This window comes from Herpailurus yagouaroundi, unplaced genomic scaffold (assembly GCF_014898765.1).
Source record: "Herpailurus yagouaroundi ecotype Mexico unplaced genomic scaffold, PumYag 202, whole genome shotgun sequence".
NCBI classification, from domain to species: domain Eukaryota; kingdom Metazoa; phylum Chordata; class Mammalia; order Carnivora; family Felidae; genus Herpailurus; species Herpailurus yagouaroundi.
Window position 1 is genome coordinate 7,065,460 of NW_024412433.1, and position 13,228 is coordinate 7,078,687.

Sequence of the window (13,228 nt, forward strand, 5' to 3'; positions counted from 1 at the left end):
CCACTGACCAAAGTCTTTTCACAGTACCATGAGCTCCAGACGGGTCCGGTAGCTCAGAGCCAGGTGCAGCCACACCTTGGCACATTCTCTCCCGGGGGTCAGCTCTCTCTGGTTGCCTCACAGCAGAGGTGTCCCCTGGATGGCACGTTCTGGGCTCCCTGTCCTGCTCTTAGAGCCCTCTCAGTGTTCTCAGAGAGACAGTCATGGTCTGACCTTGAATTTTTCTTTGAAAAAAGCCACACCCGAAGGCCAGCCTATGTGAAAAGCCCAGTAAACCCAGCCTCCTAGCTCTGACTCATACCCCATGTGTGGGAAGTCTGGGAATCACCTTGAAGCTGATGCCTTTACTAAGTTCTTCTTGTCTTCTGGCTAACTCACTGGGCCACAGAAGAGGTGTTTTAAAAGTGAGTTAATAAGCGTAGGCATAGTGACTGGTGAATGCAATTGCTATCCATCCATACAATGGAATATTAGGTAGCAATTAATTAAAATCATGTTTTAAAGGGGAACCTGGGTGGCTCAGTCACTTAAGCGTCCGACCGCAGCTCAGGTCATCTCGTGTCTCATGAGTTCGAGACTTGCGTTATACTCTGTTGCTGACAGCCCAGATTGGGATTCTGGGTCTCCCTCTCTCTCTGCCCCACTCACACTCTGTCTCTGTCTCTGTCTCTCTCCAAAATAAATAGACATTAAAAAAAATTTTTTTTAAATCATGTTTTAAAGATTAGGTAATGCATGAGAAAATGCCTGGGTGGTGGGAAGTATAAAAAGTAGGATACATGGCATACAAGGTAGGATCCCACTTTTGTAAATGTGTTTCTTGTACACTCAAGAATCTATATAAAAATAAACAAAAATTATATCAAAATACGTACTGCTCTACCCCCCAAACTTAGCACACTGCATGGAACAAAACTAATTAATTTTAATTAACTTTAACTAGTGGGACTACAATATTATTTATTTACTTCCTTGTATTCCTCTAGGTGCATATGAATATTATTAGTTTAAAAAGGTATTATCTTGGGGCGCCTGGGTGGCTCAGTCGGTTGGGCGTCTGACTTCGGCTCAGGTCATGATCTCGCAGTTTGTGAGTTTGAGCCCCGCGTCGGGCTCTGTGCTGGTAGCTCGGAGCCTGGAGCCTGCTTTGGAGTCTATGTCTCCCTCTCTTTCTCTGCCCCTCCCCTGCTTGCACTCTGTCTCTCTCTCTCAAAAATAAACATTAAAAACAGTTAAAAAAATAATAAAAAAATAAAATACTTAAAAAAAAATAAAAAAATAAAAAGGTATTATCTTAAAAACAATGGTAAGTAATATAATGAAAGACTTTAAAATGTGGCTTAAGGGTAGCTATTAACTCTATCCTGGCCAGACCACTGAGTGCAGAAGTATGGTTTTAAAAGGACCTAAAGAGCGTATAGAAATGAGGTTGGGGCACCTGGGTGGCTCAGTCGGTTGAGTGTCCGACTCGATTTCATCTCAGGTCATTATCTCATGATTCGGGAGTTTGAGCCCCATGATGGGCTCTGTGCTCACTGCACAGAGCCTGCTTGGGATTCTCTCTCTCTCTCTCTCTCTCTCTCTCTCTTTCTCTCTCTCTCTGCCCTACATCCCCCAAAATAAATAAATAAACTTTTTTAAAAAGTTTAAAAATGGATTTGATTCAGCATTCAAATTTAACTTACATTTGACTCCAAGGGATCAATTGATTAACTGTTCAAAAGTATTCATCGAATACATCCCATGTAGCCAACACCATGCTGACCGAGGAGATGAAGAGAGGTCATGGATGAGGTCCCAGAGCTCCAAGTGCTGATTGTCTATCTGGGGGGAAAAGGCAAGCACACGAGCTACAGAGACCAGAGAAGGTAGATATATTGCTCAAATGATCAAATCTAAAGTTGTGTCTATCTGAGCTTTTTTTTTTTTTTAAGATTTTATTTTTAAGTAATCTCTAGACCCAACATGGGGCTCAAACTCACAACTTTGAGATCAAGAATCACATGCTCTACTGACTGAGCCAGCCAGGTTCTCCATAGCTAAGCATTTTTTAATGCAACATTTTAATATTTCTATAATTTCTATGTAGTTCTTCTTTGACACTACTTTTTTTTTTAATTATTTTCTTCCATCCTAAAAACAAATGAGCTATCAAACCATGAAAAGACAGAGCGTATTACTAAGTGAAGGAAGGCAATCTGAAAAGGCTCCACACTGTGTGATTCCAAGTCTATGACATTCTGGAAAAGGCAGAACAATAGTGACAGTAAAAAGATCAGTGGTTGCCAGGGATTGTAGAGGTGGGGTGAGTAAGTAGGGGAAACATAAATGATTTTTTTTCCTGCAGTGAAAATGCTCTGTAATGTACCAAAATAATAGATACATGTCATTATATATTCATCCAAACCCATAGAATGTACACCATTAGGAGTGAACCCCAATGTAAACTATGGACTTTGAATAATAATGATGTGTCTGTGAAGATTCATTTATTGTAACAAACACCACTCTGGTGAGGTTGGTGATAGTGGGGGAGGCTGTGCACGGGTGGGGACAGGGGGTAAATGAGAAATCTCTGTACCTTCCTCTCAATTTTGCTATGAATCTAAAACTGCTCTAAAAAATGAAGTCTTAATTAAAAAAAAATTAATTTCCTATTCTTGTTTTATATAGTTTACTACTTTACCTCTTTAAGCACTTGAAACAGACTTATTTTTTAAATGTCGCTTTTTATATTATTCCATTGTTTTCATCTCCTCCTACGTCAACTCTCATTTTTATGGAACGTTTTTCTTCATATTGGACTTTCTCAAATGTTTTATGATTTGTTACACTAATATTTTAATCATTTATATTCATTTATTCCTTCATATTGGTCTTCCCCAAATGTTTTATAATTTTTATGTATGAGCTCATCCTCATTGGGGATTATCTTTTGGGGGTGGCGGTGGAGATGCCCCCAGAATTGCCCCAGATTGTGGATGCCTCCCCACAGTTGTCTCAACCTAAGTCTTAAGGGTTCACAGTTTCTCAACTTTTTCTTAATTTCTATCTTAGAGTATCTGTACTTTGTAAGTGGCAAAAGCTTTAACCCCATGTACAAACCCAGCTTGTTCTCTATTTTTTTTTCAGCGATTCTCTTTCTACCCATGGCCTGGGACTTCTTTTCTTTTTTACGTCTGAGACATAATGCCTTTCTAAACTTTCTGCTGTATTCAGGTCCAGAGTATTTATTCTTGTGCCCTCACTGCTGGGAACTTAAAACAAGCATATACCCTGGCTATGTCTGTACAGTCCCTAATAAACTAGCTCACCAGCTAGTAAATAGAAATAATAGAAATAGAAATAGAAATAGAAATAGGTAAATATAGAATTACCTATTTATTTGTGGCACCTGGAGATTTACCTTTCTTACTTTTGAGATCAAATATGTATTTGAGATCAAATATGATATATGTAATATATATATATTTTTTTTTCCAGCATTTCTGTATGTTCAGGAAATTTCACGTGACCTTGGGCAAGCTACTGAACTTCTGTATACCTGGCTCTCTCATCGTAAGACCGTAGTGATGATTAAACAAACTAATTCGTGTAAAGTGCTTAGAACAGAGCCTGGCCCAGAGGTGGTCAATAGATATCATGGTAATTATTCATGCTTCTGCTCAGTTCTTTTCCCTGATCAGGCCTTTATATATTTCAAATGTATTTTAAAAAATTTTAACATTTTTTTAAATTTATTTTTTTGAAAGAGAGAGACAGAGCACTAGTGGGGGAGGGGCAGAGGCAGAATCTGAAGCAGGCTCCAGGCTCTGAGCTGTCAGCACAGAGCCTGATGTGGGGCTTGAACCCATGAACTGGGAGATCATGACCTGAGCTGAAGTCAGATGCTTAACCAACTGAGTCACCCAGGTGCCCCTCAAATGTATTTTTAAAATAACCACTACAATTTTTTAAATTTAAAACATTGAAATGTCCTCTCCTCTCTCCACTCCCAAGAGCAAACTCAACACAGGAAGTTAGATAATCTTAAAAGACATTCTCTTAATAAGGAATTCAACTTCATACACTTGAACATTCAATTTCTGCCAATGCACATTTATAATAGTCATTTTAAAATGATTATTTTGTGATTATTAAGTCCATTAGTGATCTATCAAAAATTATCACCCAGAAAACATCACAAAAGCTTCTGATCAAAGACATCTCAGGTTTTGAAAGGGATTTCTCAGTGCCTTAGTCCATTTGGGTTCCTATAACAAAATACCATAGACTGGGGGTGCTTATAAACAACAGAAATCTATTTCTCACAGTTCTGGAGGGTAGGAAGTTCAAGATCAAGGCACTGGCAAACTCAGTGTCTGGTGGGACCCCTCTTCCTGGCTCATAGATGGCCATAGTGGAAGGGCACAGGAGCTCTCCAGGATCTCTCTTGTAAAGACTTTATAGGTTCCTCAGAGGCAAATTCTCATGACTTAATCACCTTCCACAGATCCCACCTCCTATACTATCACTTTGGGGGTTAGTTTTCGACATACGAATTTGGAGGGAAACAAACATTGAGTCCATGGCACTCAGTATCATCCCAGAAGATATTACGGGAAGTAGTAGCTGGTCATTAAAGAGTGAAGGACTCCAACGTGTGCAGAATTGGAAAAACACCAAGACAACATAGAACAGTGTGAACATGCTGTGACCCCACCTAAGGAAAATACAGATGTGTGTGTGTGTGTGTGTATGAGAGAGAGAGAGAGAGAGAGGTTATATACAGACAGAACATTTCTAGACTAATGCTCATGAAACTGTTCTCAGAGGTTATGTAAAGTGTTTTTGAGAAAGAAAGTGACAAGATCAGGGCTGTTAGCAGATTCACAAGGCATACGGAGTGGGATGGAGTGGGAAGGACTGGAAGTAATTGAGCCAGGAGACCTGCTTAAAGGACGTTGCACTAGTCAGGATAAGAGCTGCTGGAGGCCTATTCTGAAGCAGTGAGATGGAGTGGTGGAGAAAAAAAAAAAAAAAAGAAATCAGATTCACCTTCAAGATGCTACCAATGGTATCCCCAGTGCCTAGCACAGTAACTGTACTTACTAGATGCTCACCAAAGGTATGAAATAAATTGTCTCCCATATGAAAGATCTGACAGTTCCTCTCCCAAGACATCCACTGGCCACCTCAAGATGTAAATCCCACAGACCTCATCATCTCTCTTAAGAGCTCACTCACTCAGCCCTGGGCCCTGGGGAGCAGGGTCAGGAGATGGGGACATAAGCAGGTAGGGCCAGGGCCCACATTCCCCTTGCGCCCCTCTGGCCCTGCCCACCCAGGAGCGTAACCTTCCTGCTCTACCCCTGCCCTCACTCCACCAGGCACCCCACCAAATGTCTGCTTTACTGCAGACACAGCCCTGCACTGGGCGTATGTGGCAGAAGGGGTGTCTCCAAAAAGCTTCAGGCTCACTTCCCTTGGGAGCTAAGGGAAGACAAGAAAACTGCTAATGAGGAAGGGGGAAAGCATGCCAAGAAAATCAGATGGAACCCTACACAGATGCACTCACACACACAGGCATGCATGCCCCGGCTACCATAACACTTCACACGTAGGATCTGCTTAAGATAAGGGTTTTTAACAAGTGCAACAATGAAAGGAGAGTGAGCACGAAGAAAAAGAGTTGCAGAAGTGTAGCATATAAGGACCAGTTGAAGGAAAGGTGCTCCTGAAGAATAGCTTGTTCGGCGGACACTCCCTGAAATGCCTGTATATGTGGAAGCCCAACCAGGAGCCTTTGGTGGTGGGGGACAGTGAAGGCGAGTAGGGATAACTGTATTTATTCTGATATCTTCTGAGCCTAATAATGTGGGGTCTGGCTTAAAGTATCCTGCTGAAATGTTTGTTAATTGAATGAAGGGATGTTTGGATGGATGGATGGATGGATGGATGGATGGATGGATGGATGGATTGGTAGATGGGTAAATGGGTGAATGGATGGATGAGTGGATGATGGATGGATGGATGGATGGATGGACGGATGGATGGATGAGACTACTTCTCTCTGGTTTTCAGAGGCAAAACTGAAACCAGTGTTTGTGGTAATCAGGTGGCTGTGTAGATAGCTTTTCAAGAATGGCCTGCTTTTTCTTTTTTCTTTTCTTTTCTTTTCTTTTTTCTTTTCTTCTCTTCTCTTCTCTTCTTTTCCTCTCCTCTCCTCTCCTCCTCTCCTCTCCTCCTCTCCTCCTCTCCTCCTCTCCTCCTCTCCTCCCCTCCCCTCCCCTCCCCTCCTCCTCTCCTCTCCTCTCCTCTCCTTTTCTTTCTTTCAGCGATCCCTACCTACCGGTATTAATGCCTTTGTGTAATCCCCTACCTTTGATTGTAGGCTGTACCTGACGGCTTTCTCCTAATGAGTAGAAGGCAACAAAAGTGATGGGCTGTTACTTCTGTGAGTAGACTACAAAAGACAGTGACTTCCATCTTCCTGGTGACAAGGTGTCATAGTGGAGAGGCCCATGTGGTGGCCTTAGGCCAACAGTCAGTGAGGAGCTGAGGCCCTCAGCCCAACAGCCCACAAGGAACTGAATGCTGCCAACAACCTCATAAGCAAGGAAGGAGACCCTTCCCCAGTGGAGCTTTGATATATAATCCCAGCCCCACCAGTACCTGGATTACAGCCTGTGTGAGGCCCTGAGCAGAGAACCACCTAAGCTGTGCCTTGATGCCTGACCCACAGAAACTATGAGACAACAAATGTGTGTTGTTTCAAGCCACCCCGTCTGGGATTAACTTGTGGCCAGCAAGAGATAGCGAATACAATGGCTGATCTGAGTTTACAAAAATGAACATTCTGACAATTAAACTTGGCAAATGATGGTAGTGGTTAAGAATCCAGGTTCTAGAACCAACTGGGCTAGTTTGAATCCTGGATCCCCAACTTACTAGCTGTGTGACCTTCGGCAAGATGATCAACTTCTCTGAGCCTCTGTTCTGGCATTCTTAAAATGGGTATAAGTCTCTGCTCATAGAGAATACACAAGGATTACTTGAAGTGCTTAAATAAAGGACTTAGCCCGGTACCTGTCACCGAATAGAAGGTAGGTGCTAGCAAGAATGATAATGGAGCAAGTTCCCTCACAAAACAGTGAGTGTCCCACACCCGGAAGTGATCAAGCTGAGGCATGATGGCAACGTGCAAGAAGTGAACAACACCCTGGGGGACCCCAAGCCCAATCCCAAGCTTCAGATTCTAGTGCTGTGTGGCTGCCTAGCTACTGCTGAGGGGTGAGGGATCAGGTGTGCCACGGGACCATTGGGCCTGTTACCTTGTACCAGGGTTTGGTAACAGCCGTTGCCGGCCTTGACCATGGGTAAGCACCTGCATTCCCGTATCCTCTGGCCAGGTGTTCAGCCTCCACCCTGTCTGGGCCCATGGAGCCCAGGAAGGTAAACACCCAGCTAGGAAGTGATTGTCACAGGCACGGGGCCAGATCTGAGCCGACGTGGGTCAGAAATGCTTCACAGGGAGCCTTCTCCAGGAGAGGACAAATTACCTGGCTGCAGGCTCTCTGAGACGGGGTAGAGGGTGCACAGATCTTGCTGGGGACACGGCGGCTTGCTCTGGGGCCCCGGACAAGACAGAGGAGAAGTGAAGGAGTCGTCGAGGGGGACCCAACCCCCCAGGAGCACCTCATTGGCAGGTGAGCAAATGATCTTGGTATTTTTAATGAAAGAAAATGAAATAAGAGATGGAATGGGGGTTTTGGCAGGATTGGAGACACCCCAGGCAGGTGCGTGAAGGGGAAGGAGGCCACCACCCACCCACTCATTGAGAGACAGCCCCAAGAGAGAAGACAGCCCCAGATTTCACTGTGGAGACCAAGTCTAGTCTTGGCTTCACCACAGCCTCCCGGGACTCAGTTTCCCCATCTGTGAAGTGGAGTAATGATCCATTCCAGGCTCCTCTCCTGTGATGGCTCTGGGGGAGGGGGGGGGCAAGTGAGATTAAAAAAATAATAACCCAGGACTGACTACATAATTTGCAGGGCCCCATGAAAAATGAATTTGTGAGGCTCTAGGTTCAAAATTAATTAAGAATTTCAAAAATATTAAGAATGAAAAATTATTAAGAATGGCAACAGTAGAGCATTAAACCAAGTGAGGGGCTTTTCTAAGAGCAGAGCCCTGTGTGGCCGCCTAGGTCACTTGCTTGTGGCTCCAGCCGTAATAAAAAAACGTGTATGTAAACTGTGAAGGGCCAAACCAACCGTGATTACTATGTGCCGTGGCTCAAATCTCAAGGTCAGGTAGCACACCTGGGAACGGAAATCTTAGCCCCGAAGTGGTAGCCCATCGCAAGGCTGCCCCCTCTGCCGGGGCCTCTGCTGCTCAGGGTCCCATCTCAAAAGGACAAAAGGCCCGCTCCCCCCAACCTTCCAGACTTGCACACCTGTCTAGCGTCAAGCCAAAGCATGGTGTGACTCAAATGTCTGGGGACACCGTGCTCTTGGATGTGGTGGGGTAGTTTCTTTCATTCTCTCTCTCGGTTTGAAATTCGGGACGTTCGCGGTCATTGGCAAAGCTCAGGTAGGACCCGCTGCTCCCGTACGCGTGACCGTTCTGCCGTGTTATGCCGACTGCCCACACGTGTGTTTGCCTTTCGGGCAAAGGCTCGTGTCAATGCAGTGAGACCATTGGTGGGAACGTCCCAACTGCCTACCCCCTCCCCGCCCACCATCACATCTCTATCCTCCCCTCTCCGTTTCTCACTCAGGCTTTCTTCTTCCTTTTTCATTCCTTCCCCCTTCTCCAGTGCCCTTGGCATTGCGCAGCTCACAGCACTGGGAACCGGTGTCTCCGTGGGTGTCCTAAGCTTTCTGGGAAATCAGACATCAGACCATCTCCTCAGCCCCACCCTCAACCCCGCCCCTTCCTGGAGTCCCAAGTGTCCTGTCTTGCAAACCCCTCCCTTGGGAGGACCCCCTCCTCCGGTCCCTGGAGAGGGGGGCTAGAACCAAGGCAGTGTGAGTAGGGGGCCACAGCTTTGTCCCCGGTGGCCCGAGATGGAGGAAGACAATTGCCTGGAGAGCCCACCTTGCCTGTGGGAGGCCTCTCTGGCCTCAGCTGGGAGGCCCAGGGGGCTTACATCAGCGGACAAAGCAGCCCAGAGGCTCAGCGGAGGCCAACCTAACAGCCCAGCCTTACTGGCTCCACTGCGGACCCTGTCTGGGCAGCCAGCGGGCCCGCCAGCCCGAAGTCCAGCATCCCCCACGCACATGAGCCCTTTGCCTCCCCAAGTAAGGGGTCAGCTCTGTCGCCTGGAGTTACCCCTGACACCACCACAGAATGACACAATTCCTTCCTTTATTCCTTCATCAAACAACTGCCGAGCACCTTGGGCAGGTGAGGCTTCCCAAAGGGGCTGGGGGCACAGATGCGACCAGGGTGGCGGAGGAGAATCAGAACCCCAAGGCCAGGTTAGGGGCCCTCCCTCCAGGAAGGGGGCACAGAATACCCTCCTCACTCCAGAGATGGGGATGGATTGTGGGGCTCAGAGGCATTTTGGTGTGCTCAGCCAGGAGGTTACATCTCTGAGCCTACCGGCATTTCTTTCCAGAACTCTCCTTGGCGTCTCAGGGAGCTCCCCTTGGCCTCCTCACCTTGGGGTCACCTTTCCCCACTTTGGGAGCTGTGGAGCTCCAGGCATGGAGGAAATACCCAAGGGAAGACTGTCAGCCTGCACCCCTTTCCCTGATTGGCAGTTGTCCTTGAGAGTCCCTAGAGGCCACATTGGGTCAGGGCAAAAGACTGAGCACTAGGGGCGCCTGGGCAGCTCAGTCGATTGAGCGGCCGACTTCAGCTCAGGTCAGGATCCCACAGTCCATGAGTTCGAGCCCCACGTCGGGCTCTGTGCTGACAGCTTAGAGCTGGAGCCTGCTTCCGATTCTGTGTCTCCCTCTCTCTCTGCCCCTCCCCTGCTCGTGCTCTGTCTCTGTCTCTGTCTCTCTCTCTCTCAAAAATAGATAAACGTTAAAAAGGGGGGGTGGCATTTGCCTGGAACATCTCTTCGTGTGTTTTTTTTGGGAGAATAGCTCAGGTGGCTAATTAAGAACCTGGGTGTCTGGGAACCTGGGTCAGGCCATGTCTCACTCTTTCTCCCTCAACTGGCCCACCCTTTGGGATGGGGGAATGAAGGTGGGGGTTATCATCAAAGGGATGCGTGGAGAAGTGGCCTTGGAGCTGAATATCATTAAACAACCTTACATCACTTCTTAATTATTTACAAGAGGAGAATTGGTGGGTAGGGTTTCATGTATTATAAAGCAGGCTCTCTAACTTGAAAATAAGGTCATTTTTTTCACACTTACCCTAACTGAATGTTGCAAGCCCTTCAAATAGCACACTCTCAGGAAAGGGACAGCAGAGTTTTAGCAAGGTGGAGTGGGAGCCCCCCAGGGGACGGGGATGGGAAGAGGCAGAGGTGTGGACCTGGTGAAGCATGAGGACAGGTGTGCTGGAGAGGAGGGAGGGTGGGTGGAGGGGGTCCGCCACCCACGACGCCTGGACCCCAAAGCCTCCTGGAGATCACAGTGGGGCGTCTGTATGGCCAACACACCCCACGGGGAACTCACCCTGCACTCGTACTCCAGCACTAGCTGGCCTTGCCTCAGTCGCCTTCACTTTCGGCTGGAGGTTCACACACCAGCACCGGTGTCTCCCACGGCTAGAAGCTCTGCCCGTCAGTTTTCCAGGTCTTTGATGAGTCTAAAAATGGGGCGCTGATTCATTATTATTTAATGAGTATGCTTCCTCCAGAGACAAAGCCTCCAGAACAGGCTTCCCAGAGAACAAGCATCTCGGATGATGCCTTCAAAGGCTCAGAGAAGCTTGGGATCCCCTGGGGCAGGGACCAGCTGGGATAAGGAAGGAAGGCAAGCTGGGCCTGAGGACCCTGACCCCCAGGTCCTATCTGGAAGTGGCAAGGGTGTTCTCTGTGGCGGACTCAGGAAGTGTTGCTCAATCCCGAGTACAAGTTCATACGACCTGCTTGTGTCAGTGTTTCAATCCCCCCCCCCCCCACCACCAGCAGTGAGCTCCTGCCACACTGACCTCTTAGCACTGCCTTCAGCCAGTCAGTGTTTGCTGCACGCCTGTCCTGGGCCGTTAAGATGTGACAAAGATGGGCAGCCCCACTGCTGTCCCAACAGGTAGGTTAAGAAAACCCAATTTCCACTCACAGCTGATTCACTTGGCATCGCTGAGCCAAAACAGATTCCCGTTAAATCCCACTAATGGGGCAAAAAACTTCCAAGCATTTTTTACGTTTATAAAACCCTGGCATAATGGGCTTTATTCTTCATGATGCTCTATAGACCTAAATCCACTCATGAAAGTGAGTATGTCTATGAAGATATTTTTTTTTTGCTCTCATCTGAGTGATAAAAACATTCCTTGGTGGATTCTTGAATGCCGGACAGCCTTCTTTTCTTGAAGTTCCTTTTTAAGGCAGTGAGCTTTGAACTTCAAAATGATGGTAAGGGTTTTTGTTTCCGGAGTGAAAAGGCAGCTGGCACTTGGACAATTTTTCCTAGTGCCTGCGGTATCAGAACTGTTCCCTGGAACGTTCTTTCTACAGTTTTCTGGCCTCTTGGGAACCTGTCCAGAGGCAAAGATCGAAGTCCCTTGTATTAGGCAAACTTGGGTTCCAAGTCAACGGTGAGACACGGAGAGATTCTAGCTGGGGGTCACAAGGAAGCCATCTTGATGCTCAATCTAACATAAATAGACCCACCTAGGCTGTGTTTGGAAAAACATTATGATTTGTGTGTCCCTTGGAGAAATATCACAGAAATTGTCAAAATAAAGGAGGATGGGTACATGTGCATGCATCTTTTAACTGGGGGTGGGGCACAGTCTTTGGAGGCCAAGGTGGCCATACTCTAACTGCTTAGCCCCAGGCTGGGTCACTGTCTCCTTTTTATCTCTCTCTGAATTCTCTATAATCTTACAAGGCTGTTTTCTCAGGAAAGGCTGTTTGCTCCACGTCAGAATGTCCTGAGTTAAAGGTGGCAAGGAATAGTTTAGAAATCCTGCTCTTTGACAGAGCCAGGTTGCCTCCGCCACGTTCTGGCTGTGTGACGTTCGCTGAGTTGGTTGACCTCTCTGAACTTCTACGTCCTCCATGGTACACATGGAGGACATGGGGCAAAGGTAGTAATGATCATTAGGACTGCCCTGAACGTTTGTGAGATGATGACTCTATCAGGCTTGGCTTTCACTGTTATCCCAATAGAGAAAAAAAAGAATAGATCCTCTTTTCTAATATAAAAGTTGACTTAAAGCAGTAGAGATGTATGAGTTCACATAGAAAACTGAGCACTCAGGGGCGCCTGGGTGGCGCAGTCGGTTAAGCGTCCGACTTCAGCCAGGTCACGATCTCGCGGTCTGAGAGTTCGAGCCCCGCGTCGGGCTCTGGGCTGATGGCTCAGAGCCTGGAGCCTGCTTCCGATTCTGTGTCTCCCTCTCTCTCTGCCCCTCCCCCGTTCATGCTCTGTCTCTCTCTGTCCCAAAAATAAATAAAAACGTTGAAAAAAAAAATTAAAAAAAAAAAAAAAAGAAAACTGAGCACTCAGCACGAAGGTGTACATGAGAACCCTCAAATGTAAAGAGAACTGATGTCCTCGGACAAGTCTGCCCACCTGCTACAAGTGCTTGGAGCCCAGCCAGCTTTGGGAAATTCCCTTCCCCTGATGGCGCCACTCAGGTCTGCCTGTTCTCCACGGGGGAGACGGTACACCTGCCCAAGGTCTCAGCTCGTCTGACCCAGTAATTATTTCCCTCCAGTGAGTATTTCTTGACAAGTGAAGGTACTTTTTCTGGCAAAACCATAATGCTCTAATCTTAAAAAACCAAGTCTGGTAACTGCTGGTATGGAAAGAGTTTGAGGATGGGGCACCCGAGTGGCTCAGTCTGTTAAACGTCCGACTTTGGCTCAGGTCATGATCTCACAGCTTGTGAGTTCGAGCCCCACGTCGGCCTCTGTGCTGACAGCTCCGAGCCTGGAGCCTGCTTCGGATTCTGTGTCTCCCTCTCTCTCTCTCTCTCTTCCCCTCCCCGGCTCATGCTTGTGCTCTGTCTCTGTCTCTCTCAAAAATAAATAAACACAGAAAGAAAGAAAGAAAGAAAGAAAGAAAGAAAGAAAGAAAGAAAGAAAGAAAGAAAGAAAGAAAAAAAGAAAGAA

The 13,228-nt window shown here is 46.8% G+C and overlaps 1 protein-coding gene across 8 annotated transcripts in view; it reads right to left on the reverse strand.

Moving 5' to 3' along the window:
• Positions 1–13,228, reverse strand: part of NEU2 (neuraminidase 2) — a 92,430-nt gene that overhangs the window by 14,746 nt on the left and 64,456 nt on the right. For 5 of the 8 annotated variants that reach the window (XM_040450655.1, XM_040450650.1, XM_040450657.1 and 2 more), the window contains one exon: positions 10,620–10,752. The exons of 2 other annotated variants lie outside the window; for them this stretch is intronic. The gene's annotated coding sequence lies outside the window, so the exon portion shown is untranslated. Of the gene's footprint in view, positions 1–10,619; positions 10,767–13,228 lie in introns of all 8 variants that reach the window. One more of the 8 variants, XM_040450651.1, reaches the window with a different exon arrangement.